At 39.0% G+C, this 12,972-nt stretch overlaps 2 protein-coding genes across 4 annotated transcripts in view; both read left to right on the top strand.

Moving 5' to 3' along the window:
* xirp2a (xin actin binding repeat containing 2a) overlaps positions 1-227 on the top strand; it is a 32,440-nt gene extending 32,213 nt beyond the window's left edge. For all 3 annotated transcript variants that reach the window (XM_058403220.1, XM_058403221.1, XM_058403222.1), the window contains one exon: positions 90-227. The gene's annotated coding sequence lies outside the window, so the exon portion shown is untranslated. The remainder of the gene's footprint in view (positions 1-89) is intronic.
* A 2,682-nt stretch (positions 228-2,909) lies between these two features.
* The window catches only part of b3galt1a (UDP-Gal:betaGlcNAc beta 1,3-galactosyltransferase, polypeptide 1a), a 28,047-nt gene continuing 17,984 nt past the window's right edge, over positions 2,910-12,972 (top strand). The window contains exon 1 of the mRNA XM_058402186.1: positions 2,910-3,023. The gene's annotated coding sequence lies outside the window, so the exon portion shown is untranslated. The remainder of the gene's footprint in view (positions 3,024-12,972) is intronic.

Here is a 12,972-nt window from a genome sequence, read left to right as displayed (position 1 = left end):
TCTTGATCAAATCATGGTATTCATTTTGGTCATATGTAACAGCATTATACATGAACTAACCATGATTATGATTAATCTTCTTTCACCAGCCTAGGAAACTACGCCCCTCTCCATGGACGAATGTACTGCAAAACCCACTATAAACAGCTGTTTAAATCCAAAGGAAACTACGACGAGGGATTTGGAGAGAAGCCTCACAGAGAGCTTTGGAGTACCAAAAATCCGAAGAACACATCAGACAAAGCGAATCTAGTTAGTAGTGTTCCTCCAGTGAAATCCGATCCCAAAGTGTTGCAAGTCTCGAAAGGAAATGACTCGTTCCCTGACGAGATTAAAGAAACAAGTAAGCTGAACGATAGCGCCAAAAAGTCATCGAGTAAAATTGCGATTGTTTGGCCACCTCAAAATGAATCACCAAAGAAGAGCTTTACTCTGGAAGAAGAACTCAAAGTGGTCAAGCCTACTTGGCCTCCTAAAGAGGAGTCACCAGAAACGACTGAAAACATAGAACCAGTGCTAAGAGAGACAACTTCACCAACGAACCATGACATCGCTAATGAAAACCAAAGAGAATGTGGTGGTGATCCGATGAAAGCCTTACCTAAAGAGGAGGAGCAACCAACAGCAACTTTTCAAGCACAAACTGATGTTTCAGTAGCTGTAGAGCAAGGGAAAAGAGCAGAGCATGCAGAAGGCGAATCAGAGTACGAGGTTTTGGAGGTGAATGGAGACGTGGATTATAATGAAGAAACCGAGAATGTGGAAAAAATGAAGGAAGACGAATGTGAGAAGAAGGGAAATAAAGAAAGTGAAGAAACAGGTGGTGTAAAGGTGACTGTGATAGACAGTATGGCTACAGGCGAAGAATCGGCAAATGGGAATGCAAACAACAACAACAATAACAACAACAACAATAACTGTCTCCTGTTGCTAGACGTTGGTGATCCTTGGGTGGGTTCGGACAATGTTAAAGCAGAGCCAGATATGTTTGACTTCTACTCACCTTCTACTCAGGAAACCAACACCAAAGAGGAAGTGAACACCAAAGAGGAAACCGACAGCGAAGAAGACACGAATACTACCGAGAAAACCAACACCGAGGAGGAAACCAACACCAAAGATGAAAGTGACACCAAACAGGAAAGCAACACCAAAGAAACGATGCGTGCTAACCTTCTGCTGTTACTACAGGAAGATGACCAGCCACCTCCCAGTGCCAACGAAGGGAACGTGTCAGATGCAAAGCTCGGGCAGCATTCAGAAAAGCAACCAAACTTCAGTGCCTCACAATTTCTAGACGATATATTCGCAGGTTTTAGCGAGACCACAAGCTTTTTTTCTAAGGACGACTTTAACAGCACAAAATCTTCAGCCCCTCTCCTGGATGACCTTATGGATTTTGGAATAGAGACCAAAGAGGAACCAGGCATGAAAACACTGGAGAAGATGAGCATTGATTATTCTAACTCTAAAGCCAGCTGCCTGTGGGGAGAGGATCCGCAATCGTTGTCTGTAGAGGAACAAATTAAACGGAACAGATTTTATGATGATGATGATCTCTGAGGTCACCTTGTGTCCACCATACAGCCATACAGCCTTTTTTTAATGCATAAAAATATTTCCCTACTAATTCTGTACCTGGAGAGAGGCTTGTGATCCTTTACTAATCTTTTGTACTCAGTTTACAGTAATTCAGTGTTGCTATTCTGCACAATTGCAAATCTTTTAAGTAGCTTTATGTAATGCACCTGGTGTGCAGCACAAAAAATGGGAAAATATTATGCTTATTCTTTTTTCTTCTTCTTCTTCTTCGTTTTGCTGTAAACTTTAAACTTGATTTCCTATATCTTTAGCTTGTGTATGATTTTTTTTGTTTTTCCTTGTATGTAATTTTGCAGATTGTTTCTTGTTTTCTTTACAGATTTAGGTGATTCTATTTTCTTGCCTTCATTTCAGGCTGGTTAGAGATTCATTATTTCTATTTTATTGCTTATGCATTGTTCAATAAAAATAAAAAGAGAATGAAATGTTGCTGATTTTGTTTTTCATTTGAAAATAAAAAAAACAGTCAAAAATATAGTTTATATAGAAAGCTATTTAAAATTATATATATATATATATATATATATATATATATATATATATATATATATATATATATATATATATATATATATATATATATTATAGGTTAAAAACTGATTTGAATAGCTTTATGTAGAAATATACAGCAATCAGGCATAACATTATGACCACTAAGAGGTGAAGTGAATAAGACTGATGATCTCCTCATCATGGCACCTGTTAGTGGGTGGGATATATTAGACAGCAAGTCAACATTTTGTCCTCAAAGTTGATGTTAGAAGCAGGAAAAATGGACAAGTGTAAAGATTTGAGCGAGTTTGACGAAGGGCCAAATTGTGATGGCTAGACCACTGGATCAGAGCATCTCCAAAACTGCAGCTCTTGTGGAGGTGTTCCTGGTCTGCAGTGGTCAGTATCCATCAAAAGTGGTCCAAGGGTCATGGGAGGTCGAGGCTCATTGATGCACGTGGGGGAGCGAAGGCTGACCCGTGTGATCCGATCCTACTGTTGCTCAAATGGAGTTAGATGAAGAAGCTGGTTCTGACAGAAAGGGGTCAGAATACACAGTTCATGACGGATCAGGGCATTTTGGGCAGCAAAAGTGGAACCAACACAATATTGCACAGGTGGACATAATGTTATGCCTGGACGCCTGTAAAACATAAACCTAAGCAGAAAGTTCTCAAATCTCTAAGCGCGACGGTCAAGCGTCCACACTACTACTTTGGCTCTTTTAGTGTGTGTGTGACTGGAGTAAAAGATCAACATGTAAACCGGTCACAGAGCTCCTGGTCATTCCGGTGAGTAAACACAGGGTGGCGCTGTTCGTCCTCTGCTCCTCTGATTGGACAGCAGCTCCTTCAGCCCTGTGCTCTGCACTGCGCGGGTCAACAGCCAGCATCTTGCTGAAGACAAGACACAGGACACGCGAAAACCCGGTACGTTCCTAATTCTCTGTCTTTCCTCGAGCTTTCCATAGCTGTGTATCTCTACAGATTTTCTGCTGTGTTCCTGGGTGAACTGCGCAATTCTGGGCTTCAGCTTTTGGCTTTCAGAGTCTTTGTGTCCTTTGTGAAGCGGTGAGATAGCAGATGGCAGGAGAAGTCCAGACATGGAACCGTTATCTATAATAATAATAATAATAATAATAATAATAATAATAATAATAATAATACGTGGTAGATGTTCTTCAAACGACATTATAAGCATGTATACAGTCTAGATGATGCTCACGTTTGGTAGATAATTTGTGATTGTTTTTAATCACCGCGTTTAATAATCAGACTCAGTTAAAAATAATAATAATTATTATTATTATTGTTATTATTATTATTATGGCGTAAAGCGATGGCGTAGGTTTGATGTGGTGTGAACGACTGTCCAGTGCACGTCAGTGAGAGTGGTCCAGGATGTGCTTCCGTCAGCAGTTCCGCAGTTTGTCTCTCAGTATTGATTTGTGGCCCTGACCCCCTTCCACCTCTCTCTCTGTCCGTTTATCGGAGCTGTCGGTAAACCGGTGGGTTTAAAAGACACGCATTAAAACGCAAACACACATCATTTCAGCAGCACGGGGTTTAGTACACACACTGTCCTGCTGCATCCTGCTGTGGTACAGCACAACCATACAGAGCTAATTTAACACCCATACACACCTACAGGGTCTCTTAAAGAATTCCTGCAGATTTATTTTAGCTTACACGTGTGTTTTTATTTTACTGAAATAGATTTTTCACATTAGGTTTCAGAAATGTGGAAAGGTATCTCATTTGATTTTCTAATAATACAGTATATTTATTTATTTATTTTTATTTTAGTAAACTCTTCACACGTTTTATTTAAAAAATATATTATTATTATTATTATTATTATTATTATATTTTTAATATTTATATATATATTTGTATATTTCTTTATTTTATTTATTTATCTATTTTCTTCATACCTGTAACTGTTTTCACAATTTTTTTTTTTTTTTTTAAAGTTAATAGTTCACATCAATGGCATTTGGTTTTGTTTATTTTTTATATTTTGTGGATTTTTAAAATGTATTTATTTTTTACCTATAATTCTTTTCACAATTTTTTTTTTTTTTTTTGCATGTTATTGGTTCACGTCTATGGCATTTGGTTTTATTTATTTTTTTATGTTTTGTTATTGTTTTTTCCAGATTGATTTTGGATTTTTCTTCACAGGACTCATTCATTCGTATATTTTTGGACTGTTCCTTTTTCACATGTACACCAAACAGTTCCATTGTTTCCACAACACACAATTTATTTATCGCGTGATTTTGTTTTTTTACACGCCTCGTGTATTTCACACGCCCCACTGATTTATTTATTTTTTTTTTTAAATTACCAAATTCAATACAAAACAATAGAAGAAGAAGCAACAAAATTTGCAGAATAAATATTTCATATGCGTTTTTTTCCTCCACATGATTCATTTCTTTTCACTTCAGTTTTTCACGCTGTAATATTTTACCTCACAGGAAGAACAGTTTTTCAGACACTTCATTTCCATAATCACTTCAGAAAAATGAATGATCACCAAATATGTGATTTTTCTGTAATTGGTAACAAAATGCTAAATTATGCCAATGGCCGACAGTCACTGCTGAACTGACCGCAGCTATACTCACGCAACACTCTCAGAAATAAAGATAAAACATAATTTCATAAATTGTACAAAAATTCCAGGTCATGCTAATACTGAATCAATACTCAATAAACAGCTGCTGTACAGTACAAACACTTCAACACTTTTTTTATTTATTGTGTGTGTGTGTGTGTCTTATTAAACACTGCGGTTTGTTCAGCACCGAGAATTTTGCTGTGTCAGTGAGATAAACAATACAAGTGCTTATGCTTCTTTTTCAAGAAGTGACAAAAGTTGCAAAGTAAATAAATAAATAAATACGGAAGTTAAAGTAATTTGACTTATTTAGTTTTACATAAATTTCCGTTTACTTTCGACTTTAGATTTCTACGTGATTTGCTTCTGTTACTTAGATCTCAAACAGAATCTTATATTTTTAGATATTCTGATGTAAACTGTATTGTCAGTGTCTTATTTTATGTGTATTTATAGATTTTTCTAGTATAGAGAATATTTTCTCAAACAAATTGATGATTTTTTTTTCACGTCCGCCGATTAGGCTACAAGATAAGTTCAGCCAAGTTCAGTCGTCCTCACAATAGGGATTAAATGGGTTTGTTTAGATTAATTACATCATTATTACATGAGATACTTATACATTTACTTTAGCGTTCCTCTGGTGCCTGGCTGACTGAAGGAGTAGATCACGATGGGATCATCTGCTGTTCTGTAGCTGTGTTGTTTGTTCTGTTCTGGTCATTCTCCTCTGACCTCGCTGATCATAAGGGCAGAACTGTCGCTCAGTGGACGTTTTTCACACCATTCTGTGTAAACTTTCTACACAGAGTTTTAGAAAGCTCAGAAAAACCCAAACCAGTCTGTCTGATAACAGCATCCTGTGCATGTCTGGCTCAAAGTCTGAAGATTTTAAGCAGTGTTCAGGTGTTCCTATTAAAGTGAAGGTTTTATGCAGTGTTCAGGTGTTCCTATTAAAGTGAAGGTTTTATGCAGTGTTCAGGTGTTCCTATTAAAGTGAAGGTTTTATGCAGTGTTCAGGTGTTCCTATTAAAGTGAAGGTTTTATGCAGTGTTCAGGTGTTCCTATTAAAGTGAAGGTTTTATGCAGTGTTCAGGTGTTCCTATTAAAGTGAAGGTTTTATGCAGTGTTCAGGTGTACAGGTGTTCCTATTAAATTGGAATATTACTTTTAATTTTAATACATATTCATTTTATTTTCATTTCATTTATGTTAATATTTCACATGGATATCATGCGCTTTTATTTTTTCACCTGTTTTTATTTTTCCAGATGAATCGTTTGTCATTTGATTCGTTTTTCCCCTGGATATTTTTTCCATACAGGATTCATTTATTTTCACGTGCTCCTTTCTCACCTTTACACCATATAGTTTTATTGTTTACATCACACACGATTAATTTATCATCGCATGTTCAACAGTGTTCAGGTGTTCCTATTAAAGTGGAAACCGAGACCACTTCGAGCCAAGTTGTCATGGCTAGACGACTGGCTCAGACCATCTCCAAAATGGCAGCTCTTGTGGGGTGTCTGCAGTGGTCAGTATCTATCAAAAGTATCCTTTAAGTCCTGTAAGTTGTGAGGTGGGCGCTTCATGAAGGACTTAAAGGATGTGCTTTTAACATCTTGGTGCCAGATCTAGTGGAGTCCATGCCTCGATGGGTCAGGACTGTTTTGGCAGCAAAATGGGGGACTGACACAATATTAGGCAGGTGGTCATAATGTTATGCTTGGTCAGTGTACACCGTCACATTTTATGAGGGATGTGGTAGCTTAGTGGTGACGGTGTTGGACTTTTGCTCAGAAGGTTGTGAGTTTGAATCCCAGGTCCTCCAAGCTGCTGGGCCCTTGAGCAAGGCCCTTAACCCTCAGTTGTCTAAAATGTAATGTTGTTTCTTTTCACGTCTGGATTAAAATAAGGTGTTCCTATTAAAGTGAAAACCCAAACAGTTTAGGTTTTAATTTTATCGCTCATTATCTATTGTATTCGATGGATGGAATCAGACCCACTATATTCCTGCTATTTTTATTATAAAAATATTTATTTTTTAATTTAAGACTCGCCTTCAGGACGTGATTTTTCTTTGTTATATAGAAATATGATTATTTATAAAGCCTTTAAGAAAATAAAGCTAGACATTTCACAGCTGCCTGGTTATTGAGTGACATGCTGTTGTTTTTTTATTTCTGTTCCCCTTTTAGCTGAAAAGTACTCGCGCGTGTAATTTAATATCAGAGCCAAGCAGGACTTTTCCACTTCTTTTATTTAACAGTTTAGTTTGTAATGGAAAGCTCGTTAATTAAAATCCCATTAGATCCGGCGATGTTTTTGTGGCACTGGGTGCAAAGCCTCAGCATTTTACAGGAAAGATCCCGTCTCGACCCTTTAACCGTCTCTTAATGACTTTTTCTCTTTATTTATTTTTTTTAATAGGCTACAATTTTAGGCAGTCGTGTTATTCTGTGCTTCATTTCATCTGGGAAAGTCAGATGAAATGAAATACTTGTGACACATCATCTCAACACCTTGTTAATTGTTGCTCAAAGCAATGTTCTGTTTTGTCAACACTCCCGACATGACAGCAGGTAAAAACGCCGGCTGATTAATAGCCTCATTTTTCACAGCCTCCAGAATCGTATCATATTCTTCATTAGATGTCATTTGTTTTGTAAGAGAACGATAAAACGATGAGGGCGTCTCGAAGCACATCTTAATGAAGGAGAAGTCTACTGCAGCGTAGCAGCGACAAAATACATGAAGAACTTTGGAGTCAAAAAGGACGCAGGACAAACGCAGACTTTTACATTACAGTATACACAGATCAGGCATAACATTATGACCGCTAAAAGGTGAAGTGAATAAGACTGATGATGGCACCTGTTAGCGGGTGGGATATATTAGGGAGCAAGTGAACATTTTGTCCTCATTATTGATGTGTAAGGCAAGTGTAAGGATTTGTACAAGGGCCAAATTTTGATGGCTAGACGACCAGATCAGAGCATCTCCAAAACTGCAGCTCGTGTGGGGTGTCTGAAGTGGTCAGTATCTATCAAAAGTATCCTTTAAGTCCTGTAAGTTGCAAGGTGGGGGCTTCATGGAGCATTTAAAGGATCTGCCGCTAACATCTTGGTGCCACAGCACACCTTCAAGGATCTAGTGGACTCCATGCCTCGTCGGGTCAGGGCTGTTTTGGCAGCAGAAAGGGGGACCAACACAATATTAGGCAGATGGTCATAATGTTACGCTTGGTCGGTGTACACTGTCACATTTTAAGAATGCGACCTAGTAACCTAGTGGTGAAGGAGCTGGACTACTGATCACAAGGTTGTGAGTTTGAATCCCAGGCAATGGCACCAAGCTGCCTTGAGAAAGACCCTTAATTGTACAAAATGTACAGCTGGATAACATCCATCCATCCTCTACACACTCTTTATTCCTAATTAGGGTCACAGGGATCTGCTGGATCCATGCACACACTGGGCCAAATGCAGGGGTACACCCTGGACAGGTCACCAGTCCTAATGTGCATGTTTTTGGGCTGTGGGAGGAACCCGGAGTAAACCCACGCAGGCACGGGGAGAACATGCACACAGAAAGGCCCCTGCCTGTTCAAACTCAGGATTCGAACCCAGGACCTTCTTGCTGTAAATGTAAATTGAGTGTAAGAACGTCTAGCCGGATGTCTTTAAATTGGAATCACGGTCACCTATCACGAACCTTTGGTCAGTGATGGTCCTTGATGTCCTGCTGCTGCTCTTATACTCATAATTGATTTGATTAAATGTTCTAAATGTTTAATAAAGCTGCTTTGTTAAAATCCCTATACAAATAAAACTGAACTGAATTGAATTGAAACATATTCCTGATGATATTAAGGGATGAGGTCTTATTGTGGGTTGAGGAAGTCTGTGATTTCTTACAATCGAGATAAACATGATCGTTTATTCAGTTGTACTCCATGTTAATCAGAGTCAAGTTGCTCCAAGATGATGCAACATAGACGACTAGATACAAGATAAATGTTTGTTTTTTTTGTTTTTTTTTAACAGATCATCTCGTCCTTTAGAGCGACTTCATCCTCAGACTCGTTACAAATTGATTCCAAACGAACTGCGATTAAATATCAGGCCATGACGCTTCGCCTGTAATCCGACGTTGGCTGAATGAACAGAGTAATTGGCGTCTGTTTGGTGGATGATGTGCCAGTTTAAGAGCCTGTAGGCTGCTGATTTAGAGAGGTGATAAATGAACGATTGCAGTGTTTGGCGTAAACTCTTGAAATGATGCCTAGGCTCGTTTGAGCGAGCGAGCGAGCGCTCGGATTGATTTCTGCTTTAAAAAGACATTTGACTGTTTTTAAACAAGTTTAATGTTTTTCATATCAATCATTATCTCCAGCGTCCTTGTGTTTAAGGAGAGGCTTTTAAGGATTTATTTTCTTTATGGCTTTATATGACTAGATATAAATCAGGCATAACATTATGACCACCTACCTAATATTGGTGTTGGTCCCAATTTTGCTGCCAGAACAGCCCTGACCCATCCTGCACTGTGTATTCTGACACCTTTCTATCAGAACCAGCATTAACTTCTTCAGCAATTTGAGCAGCAGTAGCTCGTCTGTTGGATCGAGCTTCTCTCCCCAATGAGCCTCGGCCGCCCATGACCCTGTCACCGGTTCACCACTGTTCCTTCCTTGGACCACTTTTGATAGATACTGACCACTGCAGACCGGGAACACCTCCACAAGAGCTGCAGTTTTGGAGATGCTCTGATCCAGTCGTCTATCCGCCATCACAATTTGGTCCTTCGTCAAACTCAAAGCTCAAATCCTTACGCTTGTCCATTTTTCCTGCTTCTAACACATCACCTCTGAGGACAAAATGTTGACTTGCTGCCTAATATATCCCACCCACTAACAGGTGCCATGATGAGGAGATCATCAGACTTATTCACTTCTGTCAGTGGTCATAATGTTATGGCTAATCGGTGTATATCCCTGCTTCAAAGCATATGGCTTCCTCTGACATTTCCTGTCATGAAGTATTTATAAACATGACATAAACCTGGCGTGAGCCTTTTGAACTGCACCATGAATCATTCTCTCACTGTCGAAATATCCTCTGCTGAATCTTTGTATTATTATTATTATTTATTATTATTATTATTATCTTCATATTCTTACTGAATGCCCCTAATACAGCCTAATTTCATGTCCTTATAACTTAACCTCCATTATTCAGCATCATCTATTCCTGACCTCAGTGCAGTGTCCAGAAACTAACAGCATCTAACAGAGGCGTGTGTTTCGAATGCTAAGAAAAATCGGATTGTAATTCAGTTAGGAATATTGACGAGTAATCTGATTATATGGTTGTGAAAAATGAGCAGGAGCTCAGCGCAGCTTTTAAACTGCCAAAGGAGAAAAATAACACTGGATGTTCAAGCAGTAAGAGACTGTGTAAATATGTAAATAAGAGAAATGGAGGTGGTTGCTGGCTGTTTAGGAGACGTGAGCTCTGCCAGCGTAGAGAAATAAAACACTTCAGGAAGTGGAGTCAGAGGAACGTCATCAAGGACGATGATGAAGAGGAGTTATTGTGTTACTGTTACGTTGAAGTTTATTATAATAACAGCATTATAATATTATTATTATCTTACGATGATGTTCAAGCAAGAGCAAGGTGGTTAAGGTTGTGTTCAACTCCCAGGTACACCAAGCTGCCACTGTCGGGCCCTTAACCCTCGGTAGAGAGAGAGAGAGAGAGAGAGAGAGAGAGAGGGAGAGGGCGGGAGAGAGAGAGGGAGGGAGAGGGGGAGAGAGAGAGAGAGAGAGAGAGAGAGAGAGAGAGAAAGAAGGATAGGGGGGGAGTAAAAGAGAGAGAGGGAGAGAAGGAGAAAAAGAGAGGGGGGAGATGGCGACAGGCAGGGAGGAAGAAAGAAAGAAAGAAAGAAAGAGAGAGAGAGAGAGAGAGAGAGAGAGAGAGAGAGAGAGAGAGAGAGGGAGTGTGTGTGTGTGTATGTGTGTGTGTACATATAAAAAAAAGAGAGAGAGATGAATATAAGTTGCTCTGGATAAGGGCGTCTGCCAAATCAGTTAAAGAAGTCAAGAAGCTTTTATTTTATTTTATTTTATTTTATTTTATTTTATTTTATTTTATTTTATTTTATTTTATTTTATTTTATTTTATTTCATTTCATTTCATTTCATTTTATTTTATTTCATTTTATTTTATTTGGACCGTATATGGCTGATGCAGCAGATACTGTAGTGAAAGGACACTGGATCTACATAAAGACACAGAGCTGCGTAAAGCGATACAGAACAAGATGTCCTACTTTTTATCTGTTAAGAGCTACATTTAAGGGAACAGCTTGATTCCTCACGCTATAATAATAAAAACATTAACATGCACAAAAAATGTATTGTGTGTTCATGTGTGTTCATGTGTGCTTGGTGTAAATAGAACAACTCTCCTGAGAGCTGGAGAAAAATGTCAACTCTTTTTTTATTAAGAATAAACATGTCTGTAACGTAAAGAAGAAACCTCCTAGATTGTAGGTGTAGGTGAAGAAAGGAAGGTATAAATTCATAAAACATGTAGAATTATGGCAAAGAAATACAGAAAGGACAGAAAGGAAGGAAGGAAGGAAGGAAGGAGAGATGAATATAAGTTATCAGAACCAATCAGAATCAGTGCTGGAATCGAGGCTCAGACAAACCCGTGAGGTTTCAGTGAATGTTCGTTACTCGGAGCGTCGCTGATACAGAAAGGAAGTGCAGAATCACAATTTTACCTCAATTTCCTGTCATTATGTCGAGTACAGGATCTTAATGCTGGTCTCTGATCTTGAAGCTGAAAGACTTTGGTGCTGTATGAATCAGTCAGCCGCTCAGATCTATCCATCATTTCTCCTCCGTTGAATCTGTCGGTTGCTGTTGGATTGCGTGAATGTGAACGTGTGTATCATTATATCCTCATTATTCCGTGACGCTTGGCTAACGTGATGCGCGAGGATTATTTCATTCCTGTCCACTTCCTTTCTGATGTAATACACTGAGAGTTTCTGGATAAAAACAGTTCAGCTAACAGCCAGAAAAACAAAACATTCATCCATCTGTTGTTAAAGCTAAAGCACTGCATAAATTTGCATGGATTTGCATTGGATTGTTGCTCGCAGTGTACGTGTTTGTCCTCACCTTCTAAACCTCACTGGACTTCTGTGAGGAATGAAACAACGCGGCTGTGTGAACCGTCTCACCTTCTAAATCTATTCCTGTGTGTTTACTGAAAATAAGCTTCGACATGTACAGTATCTGTAGAAATGAAGTAGATGAGAGAGGATTATAACATCAACTACAACAGATCATCAAAATAATGGAGGGAAATAAAACCTGTGATATTCTATAGCAGAGAATTTACACAGGATTCACGCTAGATGGTACAAGTGGAAGTTAAAAGAAAAGATTAAAGAAAGAAAGAAAGAAAGAAAGAAAGAAAGAAAGAAAGAAAGAAAGAAAGAAACACATCCCTGGTATAAACATTATCACTGTCTCAGAGTGTATGAGGTCATCACTGAGACGTCTTAGACATCAGCAGAGTGTGTGTGAGTTCTCAGAGTGTGTGTGTGAGTTCTCAGAGTGTGTGTAAGTTCTCAGAGTGTGTGTGAGTTCTCAGAGTGTGTGTGAGTTCTCAGAGTGTGTGTGAGTTCTCAGAGTGTGTGTGAGTTCTCAGTGTGTGTGTGTGAGTTCTCAGAGTGTGTGTGTGAGTTCTCAGAGTGTGTGTGTGAGTTCTCAGAGTGTGTGTGAGTTCTCAGAGTGTGTGTGTGAGTTCTCAGAGTGTGTGTGAGTTCTCAGAGTGTGTGTGTGAGTTCTCAGAGTGTGTGTGTAAGTTCTCAGAGTGTGTGTGTGAGTTCTCAGAGTGTGTGTGAGTTCTCAGAGTGTGTGTGTGAGTTCTCAGAGTGTGTGTGTAAGTTCTCAGAGTGTGTGTGTAAGTTCTCAGAGTGTGTGTGTGAGTTCTCAGAGTGTGTGTGTAAGTTCTCAGAGTGTGTGTGTGAGTTCTCAGAGTGTGTGTGAGTTCTCAGAGTGTGTGTGTAAGTTCTCAGAGTGTGTGTGAGTTCTCAGAGTGTGTGTGTGAGTTCTCAGAGTGTGTGTGAGTTCTCAGAGTGTGTGTGTAAGTTCTCAGAGTGTGTGTGTAAGTTCTCAGAGTGTGTGTGTAAGTTCTCAGAGTGTGTGTGTGAGTTCTCAGAGTG

This window comes from Hemibagrus wyckioides, linkage group LG11, assembly GCF_019097595.1.
Source record: "Hemibagrus wyckioides isolate EC202008001 linkage group LG11, SWU_Hwy_1.0, whole genome shotgun sequence".
Lineage (NCBI taxonomy): Eukaryota > Metazoa > Chordata > Actinopteri > Siluriformes > Bagridae > Hemibagrus > Hemibagrus wyckioides.
This window is presented reverse-complemented; position numbering and strand designations above follow the sequence as displayed.